General features: G+C 40.6%; 1 long non-coding RNA gene across 1 annotated transcript; it reads right to left on the reverse strand.

Annotated features, from left to right (window-relative positions):
- Positions 1-750: 750 nt before the first annotated feature.
- Positions 751-9,467, reverse strand: LOC142008979 (uncharacterized). Its single transcript, XR_012644287.1, has 3 exons — positions 9,423-9,467; positions 2,564-2,630; positions 751-786 (listed from the first exon to the last, which is right to left on the reverse strand). It is a non-coding gene; the product is annotated as an uncharacterized LOC142008979 (long non-coding RNA).
- Between the last annotated feature and the right edge of the window lie 8,184 nt (positions 9,468-17,651).

Raw genomic sequence — 17,651 nt, forward strand, 5'->3', positions numbered from 1 at the left:
TCTCCACATTATCTGTACAGCAACCCCATTAAAGGACTGGGCTAGCCTCACTGAAACTTCTTTTACTCAATCAATGACCTTGTTGCCATGGCAGACTAACACGAGGTGCCACTGATGATGACTTGATTTCCTTTCGCATCTGAAGTGGAAAAGGAGAAGACAGACTAAATGAAATCCCATCCATCTTAATGAAATACAATTATATTCTCCTTATTAATCATTTAAAAATCAATACATCTCTTCTTGGCGAACCTGGCCAGAATTTGTCATGCTGTGCCAGGTCTCAATACGTCTCGTCCTGTAGTGATTTTTATAAGTTCAGTCACCTGTGTCCCAGGGTAAATAACTATGTTTCTTTGTGCTGCCATGAGAGGACAAGGAATGGGAATGTCAAGGGAGATCAACAGAGATGGCATATGAATTTTAACCAGTCAAAGGGAATATTTCCTTCTTCCATATCATTTGAAAATTCACTGTATCTAAGAAGTAGCACTGTGAAAAATGGATTAGAGACAGCAATATAGATCACTGTACAATATGAAGTACACTATCATCTGGGGTGTTATTTATTAACCCATTTCCAGCAATAGTACTGTACAGTAGAGATATATATATATCTTTAAAAAGTAGTCATATAACTAATCTGCCAAGGCAATGAATAGAAATTGTCAACACACTCAGTCTTGAAAATTCAAGGCTCAAAACGGAAGCACAAGGTAGAATTTTTCTACCTCAGTTCTGGTCCCCTTTCACATGCACCACTTCTCACACCATTTACAAAGGCACCTGCAAAGAGATAGAATCCGAAATGTTAGGGTGGAGGGAACTGAAGTATATAATAGAGCTGAAAGAAAAATTTCTAATTCCAAAATGTTAACAGAGACAATCTTTTAACAAAAATGTTCATAAAAAATTATCCCATTTTTAAACCAGCTGTGGTCTTACACCTAACAGTGCTTAAAAGTTATTCACGCAGATGCTGAATGAGCGAGCCATTAGAAATTGCCTTCTTTGTGGGGAAAAGAATGAATCTATCACAAGTAGGGAAACCTCAAGCCTACTGAAGATAATAACAAACCTTCCCTCAGCTTCACTAGCTAGAAGAAGGTCTGTCCCATGAAAGCTCACCTAATAAATTGTTTTGTTAGTCTTTAAAGTGCTACTTTACTGCTTTTTTGTTTTGATAGCTAGGATGTTGTGTAACAAAGAAAAAGGGAACTAGGAGTAAGTCTATCATGCTAATAAAGCTTGGGAGAAAATACCTCATGAGCAAGTTGATTTGCCAAAAAAAGGGAGGGAAAAAGCTTGTCCTTTCAAGGTTCATCATACTACAAAAAGTTTAACTTGTCTAACATCAAAATATGTGCTGCCATTATCCCATGCAAAGCTAAACTAAACATACAGCAATGTAATGTATCACTTTCACAGCTGATTTAGTTTTTCTCTCCTTTCTCCTTCAAGCCCTTCTTTTCGGCTACTTGTACACTAGCATTCTTCTTTCAAAAGAGGAGTGCAAATGAGGGAAAATCAAAATGCAAAGGAGGTGCAGATTTACATATCAGGCACCTCATTTGCATACTCTTCTTTCGAAATAGCTTCTTTCAGAAGAAGAAAAGCAGTGTAGATGCGGCTCTTTCAAAAGTAATGACTTTTTTTTAAAAGAAGGGTTCTTTCGAAGATGGGCATTACTTTCGAAAGAGCCCCGTCTATACTGTTTTTTTCTTTCAAAAGAAGATCTTTTGAAAGAAGAATTTGCAAATGAGAAGCCAGATATATAAATCTGCACCTCATTTGCATTTTCTGTTTCCCTCATTTGCACGCCTCTTTCAAAAGTGGAATGCTAGTCTAGACACAGTCTTCCTATTCTAAATCATATAAAGTAAGTTTAATTAAAAGCTTAGTATTCACTTTCCTGGACACCTAACAGAGCTTTACAGACTTATCGTATTCTGGACAAGAGGTCCCACATCACCTAGGCAAGGCACATACTAAATTTCTAAAACAGACCATTTTAGCAGAGGAACATAGTAATTGCCACACAGACTAGATCAGACCCAAGGGCCTTCTCGTCCATTTGTTCTCTCCCATGCTGGCCAGCACTAGGCACTTCGAAAGAAGGTGCAAGAGCCCTGAAGCAGCAGGTGAAGTTGGCCCAGTATTTGGAGTGGTTAACAACTGTGGGTGCCTACCTCAGGGCAGACTGCCAGAAAGCAGGATAGACAACCCAAGCAGACGATGTGTTCTATAATTACATTTCATCAAATCAGTGACAAAAGTGAACTCTTGAATCACTATACCAGTCTTATCATTGTGTCACAGAGAGCCCCTTTGGACTCTCCACCCAGTGGCATGGGGCTTTGTGAGAAAAGGTCACCTGCACTGAATAATCACACCAAATCAGCTTGTTCCCAGTCCCAACAAACTAGTCATTTAACCCAAATCAACTGGTACTTCAGATCTTACACCAAAGGACAATAAGCAATGATGTAACACAATACACTATCTGGGACTCTGCAAGTCCTCGTCTTTGTCAGCAAACTGAAGAAAAGAATTAAGACCATACCTCTGCTTCTGACAGTTACCTCCTCTTGGTATATTGCTAAAACACCCCCGGCAAAAATGACTTCTTCCTGTGAAACAAAGGCCATTTTCTGTATTTTGCTTTTGGAATAAACGAGCTGCAGCCAAATAGGGATCTTATAAATTTTCACCAATACCTCAAACCCTAAATCCAGCTTCAAACTAGACAGATTGAACACCCTTGGGTACTTACACTACATTTCATTTTCAGAAGCACAGTAATATTACTTCCAGCAAATGAATGAAGCACAGATTTGTCCAACAAGTCATATTGCAGGGGATGAGCAATAAGCAGCCTGTGGGCCAGGTGCAGTTCACCAGGATTAGCCCTGAGGGGGAGGGATGCTGGCACTTTATTTACCTGCGTGTCCACAGATACATCTACTTGCAGCTCCCATTGGCCACAGATTGCTGTTCCCGGAGAATAGGTGTGGCGGGAAGTGGCTTAGACTGGGACACCACTTCCTGCAGCTTCACTTGGCCTGGAATGGCAACCTGCAGCCAACAGAGGCTGCAAGCGGACGTATCTGTGGACACACAGGTAAATAAAGTGCTGGTAGACCATGAGGAGCTAACGCTGAAGAACCACATCTTGCTTATTGCCCACCCCTGTCATTCGGTTTCCTTAATTAATATGATTTGAGAAAGGAATTTTCTTTAAAATTGAAAGAAACAGATGGATGTCCTAATCCTTCTTGCTTCCGCATTGTAAGGCTATAAGCCTCTAGAATGTATGTTGTTTGTCTTAGGCTCAAAGATAAGATATGGGGTTAGATGAACTACTGGTCTGACCCAGTATGGCTGTTCTTTTGTTCTTAAGAAACAGACCGACAATATGCTTTCCAAATAATACATTACCAGCTGACACTTCACTTCAGTTGGCCTGCTGTAATATCCACTTCCCTACCATGTTCTGAATATTTCATAGTACTGAATATCACTCCTCACAACAAAGAACATTGTGACGTGCACACACACAAAATCAGATAGCCACCAATCCTGCAATTTATGCACACAACAGTGTTGCTAGCTCAAAGTTTTATCATGGGTCTCCAAATAATTGATATTTTTTCTTAAAGCCTGAGCTCCTTAAGTCATGTGATTATGGGAGAACCTCAGTTTTCTTTACATTTCTAGTTTTGATGGTAGCTGAGAAAAACTGGAAGATATGAACCCTTAAATGTTCAAAAAACAAACATCAAATAAAAATGATGTTTATTTTAAAAACTGATGATTTTTAATCAGTTCCATACACTTTCATTTTGATGCTTTGATGAGAGCATGTGAACAGACATATTGGATCAGATTTGTTTTCCAATCTATGCTTTGAATAGATTGGAATGTGAAGGGATTTCAACTTGTCTTCATCAACTTCACTTTTGTGTTTGTCACCCCTCCCACACATTGGGACAAACAGTCGGTATAACTGGCCATTCAGAAGATTGGCATATGCAAAATCGAGGTTCTACTCAGTTATAACTATGGATGCCCTAGATAAAACTTTTAAAAATACCTGAGGTAACTGAAATGAGTCCATAAAATGCCCAAATCAGCCTGTATCAAAGTTATGTGCAGAAGCGTATCTCATATGCTCCTGCTTTCCCTAATTTAGAGGACTTCATTGCTTTTCCTAAAGTCCAGTGTGCCAAAAGATGGAGCCAATTTGCCTTTGCAAAAATCCTTAATTCAAACTGTTTTACTAGCCTCTCTTCTCTTTTTGCCCCTTAATCCCATGCTCTAGCTCATCTGCAACAACCGCCTTCTTATTTTTCCTCCCTTCTTGTCCAAACTCCTGATTGGTGGAAAGAAAGCTAACATATTTGGGGTCAAAATTAAGACATTTTTCAAATGCCAAGAAAAAAGAGAGCAGCTTTAGTACACTTTGATGTTAATACCATGTTTTTTGTTGTTTTCTTGTTAGTTTGTTCTCATCTTTCCTCACTGTCACCAGTACACTGGCTTTTATAGGCAGTTTAACACAGAACAGATGCTGATTAAAAGCAATGTGGTTTTGAGTGCAACATTTAAAAAAATATCACTCACTCTTGTCTAAATGCTATACTCCTAATGAGTTTTATTTTTATTAACTGCTGCATGAGACTACAATGAGCATATATTTTAATTGGACCAGAAGGTTTTACAACTAACTTGATGGACTGTAACTAGGCAGTTACAATTGGCCAGAGTGCTTCTGCTGTCTGCCCTGAGGGTTGAAATCCATGGGTGAGCAAGCAGGGCATTCTCTGTCATGCCACCAGAGCAGGCTTAGTGTGACCATTAACTTACGCAAACACTCTTGTCTCTACTGTTCTCCAGGCCCTTTATCTCCCACATCCTTGGCCTATTTACCCACATGCTGCATAATGCCAAAATCCCACACTGTAAGTTCTACAGAGCAGAGACCACCTCCTTATTTGTAATTGATGGAACAGGATGCTTTATCCCTGATTGTGAGTCTTGGACACGATGGCTGGATCAACATTGTCCCCTCCTTTTTGAAAGGGGGATGCAAACATAGATAACCAAAATGCAAATGAGGCACTAATCTGCGTATGCAGTGCCTCATTTGCATAATGATGGCCACTCACCATTCCAGAGGAGGTGCTTTCAAAATGCAAAACAGCCTTGCAGATGGTGCTCCTACAAAAGGAAGCCCCGCTTTCGAAAGCACCCTTCTTCCTGAAAAAAATTAGGATTAGCATTTCAAAAGCAGATCCTCCAGAATGGTGAGTGGCCACCATCATGCAAATGAGGTGCTGAATATGCAGATTAGCACCTCATTTGCATTTTTGATCCACCGTGTTTGCATGCCCATTTTGAAAGGGAGGGGCCCATGCAGACATAGCCTCCTTCAGTAGAAATTAAAAATAAATAGTTATTAGTATTTATGTTTATCATAGTGGAAACTATAGACCCCACTCCACTGTACGCAGTAATGAATGGCCCCTGCCCCCAAGTTGTTTCCAATCTAAAGCAATAACAGAAAAAAGTAGGAGAAAGGGGTAGAATTTACAAAAGATATGACATATATGACATAACTAATAATAATAAAAACGCTAAAGCGTGGTGATTTACATGGCTCATCAAAAGATGTATTGGTTCACTCTGGCTTTGAATTAGGTCAGATCTTGGGCCAAGGAAGTACTTATTTCACCTGGGATTTAAGTGAAAGAGACCAAGGGAGATTTGATCTGACCTCAGCATTTCATGTTTTGGGCCTGTCAAGCCCCAATGACAGGCATGTTATTTAGTTCCAAAGTTTCAGACTTCAAAGTCACAGCTGAAAACAGGTGGCTACAGGCCAAATCCTGGTGCCCTGGAAATCAATGCAAAAACGACTGTCGAATTACGATGGACCAGGATTTACTCCTTCTGCTTTAGATCCTCTCAATGCGTTCATTTGTCCAAGTTTCTGAACTTTGGCATATTATTTTTTTCATTTCACAAGCATCTTACCCTGTACTTTATATTATAACTACTGGCAAAGATGGGTCATGTTTTAAAGTTGTCTGAGTCCAACATTTAATGTTGTCCAAAGTAAACTGAAGACACAAGTGATATAATTCAGGTGTTTAACTGCTAGATTTTATGAGCAAAAATCATTTAAGTAGCATTTGCCTTACATATTCATACATAGAAAATTGATTGTTTTACTTTTTGGAACACCACTGTGTGATGGATGGGCAGGGTAATAACCTTTACGGGACTCTTCAGCCATTCAGTTATGCACAGTCTTTTCACAGTGGTTAATGCTTGAGACCTAACCCTAACTGTCTTGTTTGTAAGGGTTAAAATCATAGGCAGCAGGTCCTAGAGAATCACCAAGAATGCTTGGAAAGCAAGAAGTGAGTTGGCAGGAAACCAGGAGAACCAAGGAAAAGAGAATGTGAGCTTTTGAATTGGAAGCAGTAGCCTTCTTGTTCCTGTTATTGTGCAGCCAGAAGTGAGCAGGACAAACATGAATTGAGCCAGGAAGACAAGCATGGAGAATCCAGAGACATCCATGCCAAGGGAAGGACTAAATTGTGAAACTACAGACATGTAAGTAAAACAGGGAATGTTTAATCAGATGGATGAGGTTATTCTCTTTGTTTTTAAATTTGTTGGACTTCTCTGGGTTGAGCACACAAAATCTCACCCACCGCTACACTGTCACTCTTCTAAACTGAATTCCAGGGAAACAATTTTCTGTGTTTACATCCTTTTCTAGTTGCTCTGTAACATCTAGCAACCAAGTAATGTTTCATCAAGTATATTTTCTTTGTTCTGTTAATAAAAAAAAAACATTTTTTAAGACCGTGATCTGATTCCTGTGTCCCAGAAGGCAGAAGGGTCTGTGTGAACATGCCTAAAACTGCAAAGCCAACCTATTAAAAGAAGTTACAGTTTTCAAGCTGCCTCCAGAAGGAGGAGTAAAAGATTGTAAGGATACCCCACAAGAAGGAATTCCTAATATGCCCTTCTGGGTTCTCAAAAGGGGTTTTTGCATTTTGGTGGTGGCAACAGTACCAATCCAAGGCCAGGGAATCTGTGACCTTGGGGAGCTTTAACAAACCTTTTAGTGGCAAGGGTTTTTTTTTAAAGATTTCTTGCATGCTCCCACCTTCTGTACTTTGAGTGCCAGAGTGGAGAAAAGCCTTGACACCAGGAAATAAGGTAATCCCCATACTAAATGACAGGGGAACAAAGACTCAGAAATTAAGTCATTTGACCAGTGTCACACTAACAGGCTGATTTGTACCCAGAATTTGAAACGAGCTCTCCTGATGCCTAGCCCAGTCTCTTTTAATTGTAAGACCATCCTTCTTGTAAGGATGGTGAGTGTGTGTGAGATTACAGGTGGGTTCTGTGTGCGAATGCACCCCTTCATGCACAGCTTGCATGTTATAATAATTTTGAAGCAAAATATGCTTTGTGAAATATCATTTGAAAACTCATAGGCTGCTGGTCAACGATATCATGGTGAAATGTGTGTAGCAACAATATATGGAAAGTTATGAACATAAACTGAAATTACGACTGAAATGTATCAAAAAGGGTAAACCTGTTCCTTAAAGACAAAGGGAAGAGAATCATGCTTCTAGCTGACTGTCCCTAAAGCTGATTGTCAATCACTGACTAAGTGGCCATTCTTTGGAAAGTGGGGAAGAACAACAGATTGATGCATTTAACAAGCTACAACATGGACTTTCTCTCACCAGGAGGACTCGTATTTCAGTCCACACAATGGTAAGGAACTTTATCTACAGGTATGAGTTTCAAAGGGTGGTTGGAGAGGAAAGCACCCCAGATACTCTGTCGTTCCTTCTCACCCTCTCTCTCTTCCTCTCACACATGTATGAAGATAAAGAAACCAATCTTTGGACTTTCAGAGAGGTTCTGACATGATCATTTGTTCAGCCCTGTTGCCAGAAACATGTACTAAGGATTTTACCTTGAGCCAAGCACAGTTAAGTCTTAGATACCAAAAAAAAAACCAAAAAAAAAACCCTCTGTGTCTCTTATAACCTTTTCTAACTTTAAAACCCTGTACTCCCTTAAAACCTCTCACTCTTTGTAAATAAGCTTCTTTTATTCTTTAATAAGAACTAATTTAATGTTGTATTTAAACTGAACTGTTTCAGTAATTGCAATTAAAGTAGCAATCTGCTGGATACTGACGCTTTATTGAGGCAATGAATCTATGATATCTGAACTGTCCAGGAGAGGGCACCGCACATTTGGATCAAAATTCAGGACTGGGCGAGTGTAGGGGTCCCCCTTCAAGTGGCAATTAAAGCTGGTGGAAGCCACAGTGTGGCCGGAGCATGGATGGCAGGCTGATGTTACACCCAAATGATCAGGGTACAACTTGCACAGTGCTTGGTGGTTTGCAAGGGCCCAGATTAGAAGCTACAAGTATCACAATGATACTGAAATATAGAGGCGAGCAAAACTATCAAGCAGACCTCCACAAAGGTGGAATGGTAAGTGAGAGAATCAGCTATCACCCAAAGATCTAGACCAGGAGAAGTGTCTACATGCCTCTGAAGAAGCTGGCAGAGAAAGAAGGCAACAGTGCCAAAAGGTTAGCGGTAAACTGGGAGACCAGGGCTGCTGGGACAGGAGAGATCCAGTAACTTTGGTGAGGTTTAGACTTGTGTGGGTGTGTATGTTTCACTCCCCCAGAATGCAAATTTCATAATTCCTCTGCAGTGCTCTTTCTTCTTAAGCAAACCCCCATGCCAGCTATTCTCGCTTTCATTTTGGAGAGAGGAGCAAAGAATTCTGGAACCTACAGCTTTTGATCCACAGATGACAGTGAAGGCTCAAACCAAGCCCTGGGCCTGGATCTTACCAGTTTTTCTCAGAATCCTCCTTTACCATCCTCCCACCTCACAACTCTCCAAACTTCAAATCCATCCAACACCATAATTTTTCATGTCCTTTTCATTGACTAGACCCACCTCACTCCCATTGATCAGCAATAAGAGGAGCAATAACATAGTGTTCCAGTCCTACCCCTGCACGTGGGATGGGCAGAATGACCTTCAGAAATGGATGATATTCAGATTTGGTGGTGTTGTCATTGGCAACACATTAACCTCCATCAATACAAATACCGATCAAATTTCATGTTAAGTATTCACGCTTCATTACCAACTACAACACATGTAGCATATGACTTGTGTGCACATGAAGCAACCAATGCATACAAAAGCTCAGCATGTGTTGATTTTCATTCTGTGTCACCTTACAGCATACACAGAGGTATTTCACAAGCAAAGTGACCTAAAGATAATACAAGAATCTGCAGACATAGATAGGCACAATTCTGAAGGACATTCAAGAGAAACACTCACCATATCAGGCCTTATGCAGTGGTGCATGACTTAGACTTGCAGCTGTATGTCAAAAAGAAAACAAAGAGTGAGTTACTATCCATGCATTGATGCTCAGCAAGCCTGTTCCATATCAGGATGTAATTCATATGAGTTTTGCTACTACTGACAATTTATGTTTAGCCTTCAGTAACCATCTCACCCTTGCCATGGTGCTAAATGGGGGAAGCATCCCAGTTACATGGAACGGGAGCCCAACGAGTGGAGGACCAGTGTGGGAAGGACTAAGAAGGTAAGAAAATGACAGGGGATCCTGTGTCTCCTGCAAACCCTTAATTAAAACATCACTGCCAATCACATTGTGTAAACTTCTCCTTATAACATCAAACATACCCTATATATTTGCAAAGGAGGGGTTCATTTGGATATAGTAACTATCCAGCCAAATGAATAACAATAGTCACATGGAGATACCTGAGCTTGTCCTTAGCTTGTGTGAATAATTAAACTTCTGTTGACTTCTATGAGGCTACATCAGCTTCCACCAGTTGAGGGTCTGGCCTATAAGGTACAAGGTACAGATACATGAGGCGATAATTACAGTGAAAGTACCAGTACAGAACAGTGATAAAATGTTGCAAGTCTGCATGCGCATAGCCAAGCTTGTCGAAAAAATGTATTATGTTTTTTCAGACTTTTTCAGAAAAATGTGATATTTCAAGTAAAATAAGAGGCCTGATTCAGATTACAATGGAGTTAGTTTAAAATGTAAAACTTTTTACATAAGTTAAAAACAGAGTAATGCACAGGTAGAATTAGGCTCTGTACCTTAAAAATATATGCACAAATGGGCAGAGTTACAGCTATATCTATAAACTTAAATTTGTTTCCTGCCTTTTGAACATTTAGATTCACAACTTACTAACTTATGAATAGTGTTAATTTTGTAACTTTCTATGGAATATTAGCTTTTTACTTATCAATAGAATTTGTCATTTTTTTTGACAGTTGATGTAATTAACATGTATACACAAACTGATTCCTTTTTGCAGGGTCTGCCTTCATTCAACATACTTATTATTCCTTTACCTGCTCTACAGAGCTTTCTGTTACCAGTAAAGAGAGTGCTGACTACCAAACTTTAGTGGAGGGGAGGAAAGGAAAGAGGGGTTCAGAATCCAAACCCATATCCAGATCCAAAATGGATGTGGTTTCTCTCTTTGTAACATACCAACCAAAAGCCATAGTCTTTGGGAACTTCTGTGCCAACAAAAAAAAAAAAAATCGAAAATGTTGCCACAATTCTGTGCCACAAAAAAATTGTCACAAAAATTAAAAATTCTGTGCACAGCACTTTAAAATTCTGCAAATTTCTGCACCTTTTATTTGTCAACATAACACAAGATAAACAGACCATTTTCAATTATTTTTGGTCAATTATTTCAAAATAATTATCAGCAAGTACGTCTGTAACAACACCAAAAACAAAAATATTCAGAAAATGTTTTTGACAGAGTCCATATTAATACTGAACTCTGAGTAATAATTCATCTCAACTATAATACAGACCCATATTTCCCATACCCCTTAGAAGAAGTGCAAAGGCTTGGGAGAGTGGCAGTAATGGAGGAGCTGAAGGATAGGAAATTAATTGCTGGAAATGAGCCTGGATGTGAACTTAGTACGGGAGGGAAAAGTATGGAACATGGGTGGGGTTTTATTTGGTGGTGGGAAGGAACTATTAAGGAGCTTCCCCCATGCAGACCCTGCCTGACTTCTAGCCTGTCACATTAGTAAGGCACATCTGCCTCTGTTCCCGTGTAGCTCTGTACACCAATATGCCCTTGCACCTCTTGTCCCACACCCTCTCAGACACACATTCCTCCTATCCCACATGATCCTGCACCTCCTTCTCCTGTCCCCATAGGCTACGTCTACACGTGAAGCCTACATCGAAGTAGCCTATTTCAATGTGGAGACATCGAAATAGGCTATTTCGATGAATAACGTCTACACGTCCTCCAGGGCTGGCAACGTCGATGTTCAACATCGACGTTGCGCAGCACCACATCGAAATAGGCGCAGCGAGGGAACGTCTACACGCCACAGTAGCACACATCGAAATAAGGGTGCCAGGCACAGCTGCAGACAGGGTCACACGGCGGACTCAACAGCCAGCTGCTCCCTTAAAGGGCCCCTCCCAGACACACTTGCACTAAACACCACAAGATCCACAGAGCCGACAACGAGTTGCAGACCCTGTGCATGCAGCATGAATCCCCCGCTGCAGCAGCAGCAGCCAGAAGCCCTGGGCTAAGGGCTGCTGCACACGGTGACCATAGAGCCCCACACGGGCTGGAGAGACAGCGTCTCTCAACCCCCCAGCTGATGGCTGCCATGGAGGACCCCACAATTTCGATGTTGCGGGACGCGGATCGTCTACACGGTCCCTACTTCGACGTTGAACGTCGAAGTAGGGCGCTATTCCGATCCCCTCATGAGGTTAGCGACTTCGACGTCTCGCCGCCTAACGTCGAAGTTAACTTCGAAATAGCGCCCGACGCGTGTAGCCGCGACGGGCGCTATTTCGAAGTTAGTGCCGCTACTGCGAAGTAGCATGCACGTGTAGACACAGCTATAGTGTCTCTGTGTCCCCTACTCAGTCCACCCCCTCCATCTGGTAGCTCTGAACCCCCTCCCACTCTGCCCGTGTGGCCCTGCACTTCCCTACATCCTGTAGTCCTGCACCTCCACTCCCATTCAACCCCTGCCCCAGTCAGTCATCCCCCATAACCCTGAGGTGTCCCTTTCTGACCTGCCAGCTGCCCCAGCCATCTGTCTCCCTATTCCCAGTTCCCTGAGCTGGTCTAACCAGTTCAGCGAAGAAGGCTCTGCAGGCTACCTCTAGCTGGCTGGGCGTGGCTGTAGTGTACCAGTACTACAGTGCCCTCTAGTGAGAAGGTGCAGCAATATTCCAACAGCTTTTTTTCTGTGCAAAAAATTAAGAATGTGCACAGTTCATTAATTATGTGCAGAAGTAGTGGTGCAGACTTCACCCTGGAATAAAGGCTGGATCTAAACAAATTCAAACTTCTTGTTGTTTTAAACCTAGATACAAAATTTATGGAACAGGCATCTCTATTATAACAAAAGCAGCCATTATGTGACTGGGTTTAGATTTTGTTACAAACCTAAAATGCATCTGTTCATCCAGAGCTGGAACAATATTCAGCAACGGTAGTCCAGAGCTTTTTTGTATTAACATAGGCTGAATTTCAAGTGAGCACATACCAGCTGCATTTACACTAGCAATTTCTTTTCAAAGATTTTTCAGAAGAAGGGGGCTCTTTCGAAAGAGCCCATGGAGCGTCTATATACAAAAAGGCTGTTTCTAAACAGGATGCAACTTCCCTGTGCCTCATTAGCATAATGTCATGTGATTTGGAGTCCAGAAGACCGTTCTTCCGGACTCCAAAATGCCATGTAGAAGCGTGGCCCCGGGATGAGGGCTTCCGGAAGGAAGTCCTTCTTCCAGAGGCCCCATCCTCCCGAAAATTCTTCTACACAGCGTTCTGGAGTCTGGAAGAACAGTCTTCCAGACTCCAAATCACGTGATGTTATGCTAATAAGTCACGGAGAATTTGCATCCAGGATTCATTAGCATCTTCTGCTCTGTGAATTAGCAATGCCACTTCCAAAGGAAGTGGCCTGTGTAGAAACAGCCAAAGTGTTCTTTTGAAAGTAAATTGAAAGAATATGGATCTCCTTTCGAAATCACTCTTCCTTTCCTATTTCAGGATGCGTGCCCCTTTTGAAAGCTTCTTTGAAAAGAAAACGTGTAGACGCTCCGCAGCACCCTTCTTTTGAAAGAACGGTCTTCATTTTTTATCTCTGGCCCATTCTTTTGAAAGAGCTGGGGCTGTGTAGATGCTCTCTTTCAAAAGACAGATCACTCTTTTGATCCACTTTTTTGTGTGTGGAAGCACCCTTTCGAAAGAAGAGGTCTTCCAGAAGAGCTTCTTTTGAAAGATCTCTGAGGGTAGATGCAGCCATCAATATTTGGATGAGCCATTTTCACTCTCCAGGTTTCAGGAACAGATTTGAGAATTTATTTCTAACCTACTTAGCCTGTATGCTCTCTGGGGGCAGAGCTCATTTTTGTTATATTCCTATAGAGCCTTGTGCAATGAGGTCCTGGTCCATGTCTCAGCCCTCAGAGGTTGCAATGCAAATAATCTGAAAGTCACAGAAAAGAACTGTATAATATGATTTTGATGCTAAGATATGGGTTGAATTTCATTTAATCCCCAAACTCAAAAGGAAAATGTATATTAAATGAACAAAATTCAAATAAAACAAAAACCAATGACGGTAAATCTGTCAGGAACTGGATTTTTCCCCCCAGATTAACCACTAAATTTTCTGAGATATGTATAAAACATTGAAACCAAGAAATGTACCAAAATTAGATATATAGTGATTTCTACAAGGAGACGGAGAGGCATGGTATTTTTTCATTAAATATGGCAAATGTCTGGCAATGCACACAGGACATATCAGGGTGGAACAGAGCTCCAAGAATATAATCAGCTATCTTCAGCATTGATCTTATTGTGCTTCTCTTTGCTTCCTTCTATTGCATTGCATCGCCTTGCGTTAATTTTTTCCTCAGTCATGGATTATCACTATCAAGGCAATACAAAAGCTCTAACACCAAGCCAGTTTATTGTTTCCAATATTTTCATTTAAGCACTTCAATCAATATCTGCCAAGACAATTAAAGCGCTCAAACAGTTTGCCAGAGGACTTTTCCTTCAGAGTCTTTGTTTATTTTGTATTTATTCTACTATTTACTTTTTAACTGAAAAAAAAAAGTTAACACAATTTCCCCAAATTCATACACTATTCTGATTCTTGTTTTATAAAGGAAATGAAATTTGTCATGCTGCCATACATCATTTACACTGCAGTACAATGTCCCATCTGTGTGTCAAGTACAAAACAAAAGCATTTTGTGAAAAATTGCTAAAGTAGTAATGATTTTTGTCCTCAACTCTTTGTTTTGCCTTTCAATAAAGAAGGCGACATGTGCCACAAATGATATATTATTGTTTAAGTACAACCCTAGTAACAGTGCATAACCAAAACCATGTTTCACAGCAGAGAAACTATGGTTTACTGCCCCTATGGCTCTGATGAGAATATAATGTTCCACAGTTTATAAATGCTTTGAGGTCAATACATGATTTACTTCAGCTTGTTCATCCAATGAGCAGGAGGTCCAAAAATATATCAAGCTGTTAGACAGCCTATTGGTAGCGTGGCTGAGGCTGCTAGTGATGGAAAGCATTCCATGGAACCCTCTCTGTCAAGTAGAGATGAGATAATTAGATCCAGGTAATACATTGAAGCCCCATCAGGGAACAGGACAGCAAACATGTCATCTTTATGAGTCTTTCTTGTCCTTCCCAGCAACACTGGACTGAGATAGTAAAAATTGTGAAGGATTCTTTAGTGCCCTGAAACAAACACAGCAGCAGGATATTCAACCTATCATCCCTCCATCATGCTCATTATCTAGAGACCTGATGTTCCTTTGTAAACAACCAACCATCCAAAAAACAGACTAAGGAGTTGGATCAGTTAGGCTATGGCCACACAGCAAATTTATTTAGAGATAACAGCCATTATTTCGAAATAACTTTGCTAGCATTCACACTATGCACACGATATTTCAAAATAAAAGTGAAATAGTGGGTGCGTTATGTTGAAATTGATAACCATCATTGTAGGAGGAATAAGGTCTATTTCAAAACAACTATTTCAAAATAGGTGCTGTTAGGACATGGAATAGCACTATTTTGAAATAAATCATAATGGTGTCCAATGGCACTATTTTGAAATAGGCTCTGTGTGTCAGGACATGCTATTTCAAAATGCATTCTTGTGTGTAGCTGTGCAATTTTAAAATGAGCTATTTTGGAATAGCTACTATGGAATAGATTATTTCCGAATAACACGGATGTGTGGAAGGAGCATTAATTATAGCTTTGCTTTTTAGTTTTAGTGTAATATGAGACAAAACAGATGAACTTGAATCTTGTCATGTCTGCAGCAGCTTCAGAATCAGTATATCAGTCTTAAAAATGACTCAGACTTTCTATTAACTTTCTACTAGAAGGAAAACAAAGCAGGGGTAAGGTATGGTGCCCAGCCTTTTGTCGAAGGCGGGAGATGAATGGCAGGAGACAAATCGCTTGATCATTGGCTTCGGTTCACCTCCTCTGGGGCACCTGGCACTGGCTACTGTCATTAGACAGGATACTGGGCTAGATGGACCTTTGGTCAGACCCAGTATGGCCGTTCTTATGTTCTTAACCCTGAATCCAAAAAACGCTACACTGTCAACATTCTACATCCATCTCTGATGTAAACAATTCAGAATTGAATTTTGCCCACCTTTCCACGTGCACACACTGGATGATGTGAGGATTGGAAGCTGTAACGTGGAACCAGAATTTGAATTTGTGGCTCACTTCTCTATGCCTGGGTGCGTCTACACTTGCATTCCTCTTTCGAAAGAGGTATGCAAATGAGGTAAATTGAAGATGCAAATGAGTTATAAATTTGCATATTTGGCACCTCAATTGCATATTCTAATTTTGAAAGAGCTTCTTTCGAAAGAAGAAAGCCAGTGTAGATGCTGCTCTTGCAAAAGTAAACCCCATCTTCAAAAGAATCCTTCTTCCCCCAGTTTTACTCAATGAAAAATATCATCACCTTAATTTCTCTGGGAATGACCTCTGATGTTGCAATAGCAGCAATAATCCCATTAAAAACCCTTCGCAGTCTAACTGATAAAAGGTATAAGGTGTCTCTTTCCTGTTCTGTACCAGGTATTTGTGCCATGAAGTCAGGGTGGTGTTGAGAACAGCTTATGCAGGACCACTACGTCTATATGAATAGTCAGGGAGTGGGAGGAATATTGAATTCGCCTCTATCAACGTATTGGAAGCAACATCAAGGAAAAAATAATCTGTATTAGGTAGAGGGCTCACACTGTATCTCTCAACTGAAGGAAATGGACACAAATAACCATACTGTGCCTCTCAGCTGAAGTATAAACCCATATCTGAATCTGGGGCAATACAAGTATGTCCTGACATATACATAAGCTTCATGGAAAAGACGCAAATGAGACCTTTGATTGTAAAAATCAAAATTCAAGTTCTGCAAAAAATATTCATGGACCAAATGTCTCTCAAGAAATCTCATCAAACGGTTTGCTGGACAGACCTTTGGATATTGGACAAGCTATGGAAATGGCAGATTTAGAGTTGCCCAAGAATGGAAACAGCCTACATCCTGTGGGTATGCTAAAGTCAGACACAAGGTAATAGCCCCTAATAGGCCAAGTGTCAAGAATTTAAATTGGTTTTCAAAATATTTGCAAATGTCTTGGCCTTTATCTCCACCAAGGAGAATACTCAGTTTAACCAGCAATACAGAAAATGTGTTTTCTTTTCCCTAGTTATGACTTTGTGGCATAATGACTATCTAAGGTGGCAGATTCAAACACAATTCAGGACAAAGGAAATCCATTTATATGGACAAGGCAGGTGTACAAACAAAATGCAAGAAATTCCAAAGCTGGCCAGGGAGATGAAGTTGAAGCACAGTTTCATGATTCAGTGACAATTTATTACTTGTCACAACTGCATTGCCTGGAAAGCAGGACTTGAAGTAAGAGAGAGATATCTAAAGCTTCACCGGCAGCACTATATCAAGTATGTGCCAACTTTTCCCGCATGTGAAACAAAAATGCTACGAAGAAACTGTGAGACAAAGTGAAGAAACTGGACGATTGCAACAAAGAGAAGCAAGACTTCAGGCAATTGCAGACTACAGAGGAAGTGACTGAAAAAAAAACCTCCAGAAGGTAAAGAAAGAAATACATAGATTTATAAGAAGGGTATAAATGCTTTAATATATGTTGACTCAAAATGCAGGTGGAATTCTGATGTCAAAGAATATGTTCTGATGAAAATTAAGAGTGCACGTTGGATGGACATTGACAGTACCCCAGAGAAAAGGCAGCAATAAGAAGACAAGTGCATCCTGCCATATGTTCTGGGTCATTGTGATGCACCAGAAAGGAAATCAGGCAAGCTCTTCCTGAATAAAAGCTCCCCAGAATAATCAGAAACAGTCTGCAGCTTCATGCCCAGAAGCTTTCAAATGCTGTCTAGT

Source organism: Carettochelys insculpta, chromosome 2 (genome assembly GCF_033958435.1).
Source record: "Carettochelys insculpta isolate YL-2023 chromosome 2, ASM3395843v1, whole genome shotgun sequence".
NCBI lineage: Eukaryota > Metazoa > Chordata > Testudines > Carettochelyidae > Carettochelys > Carettochelys insculpta.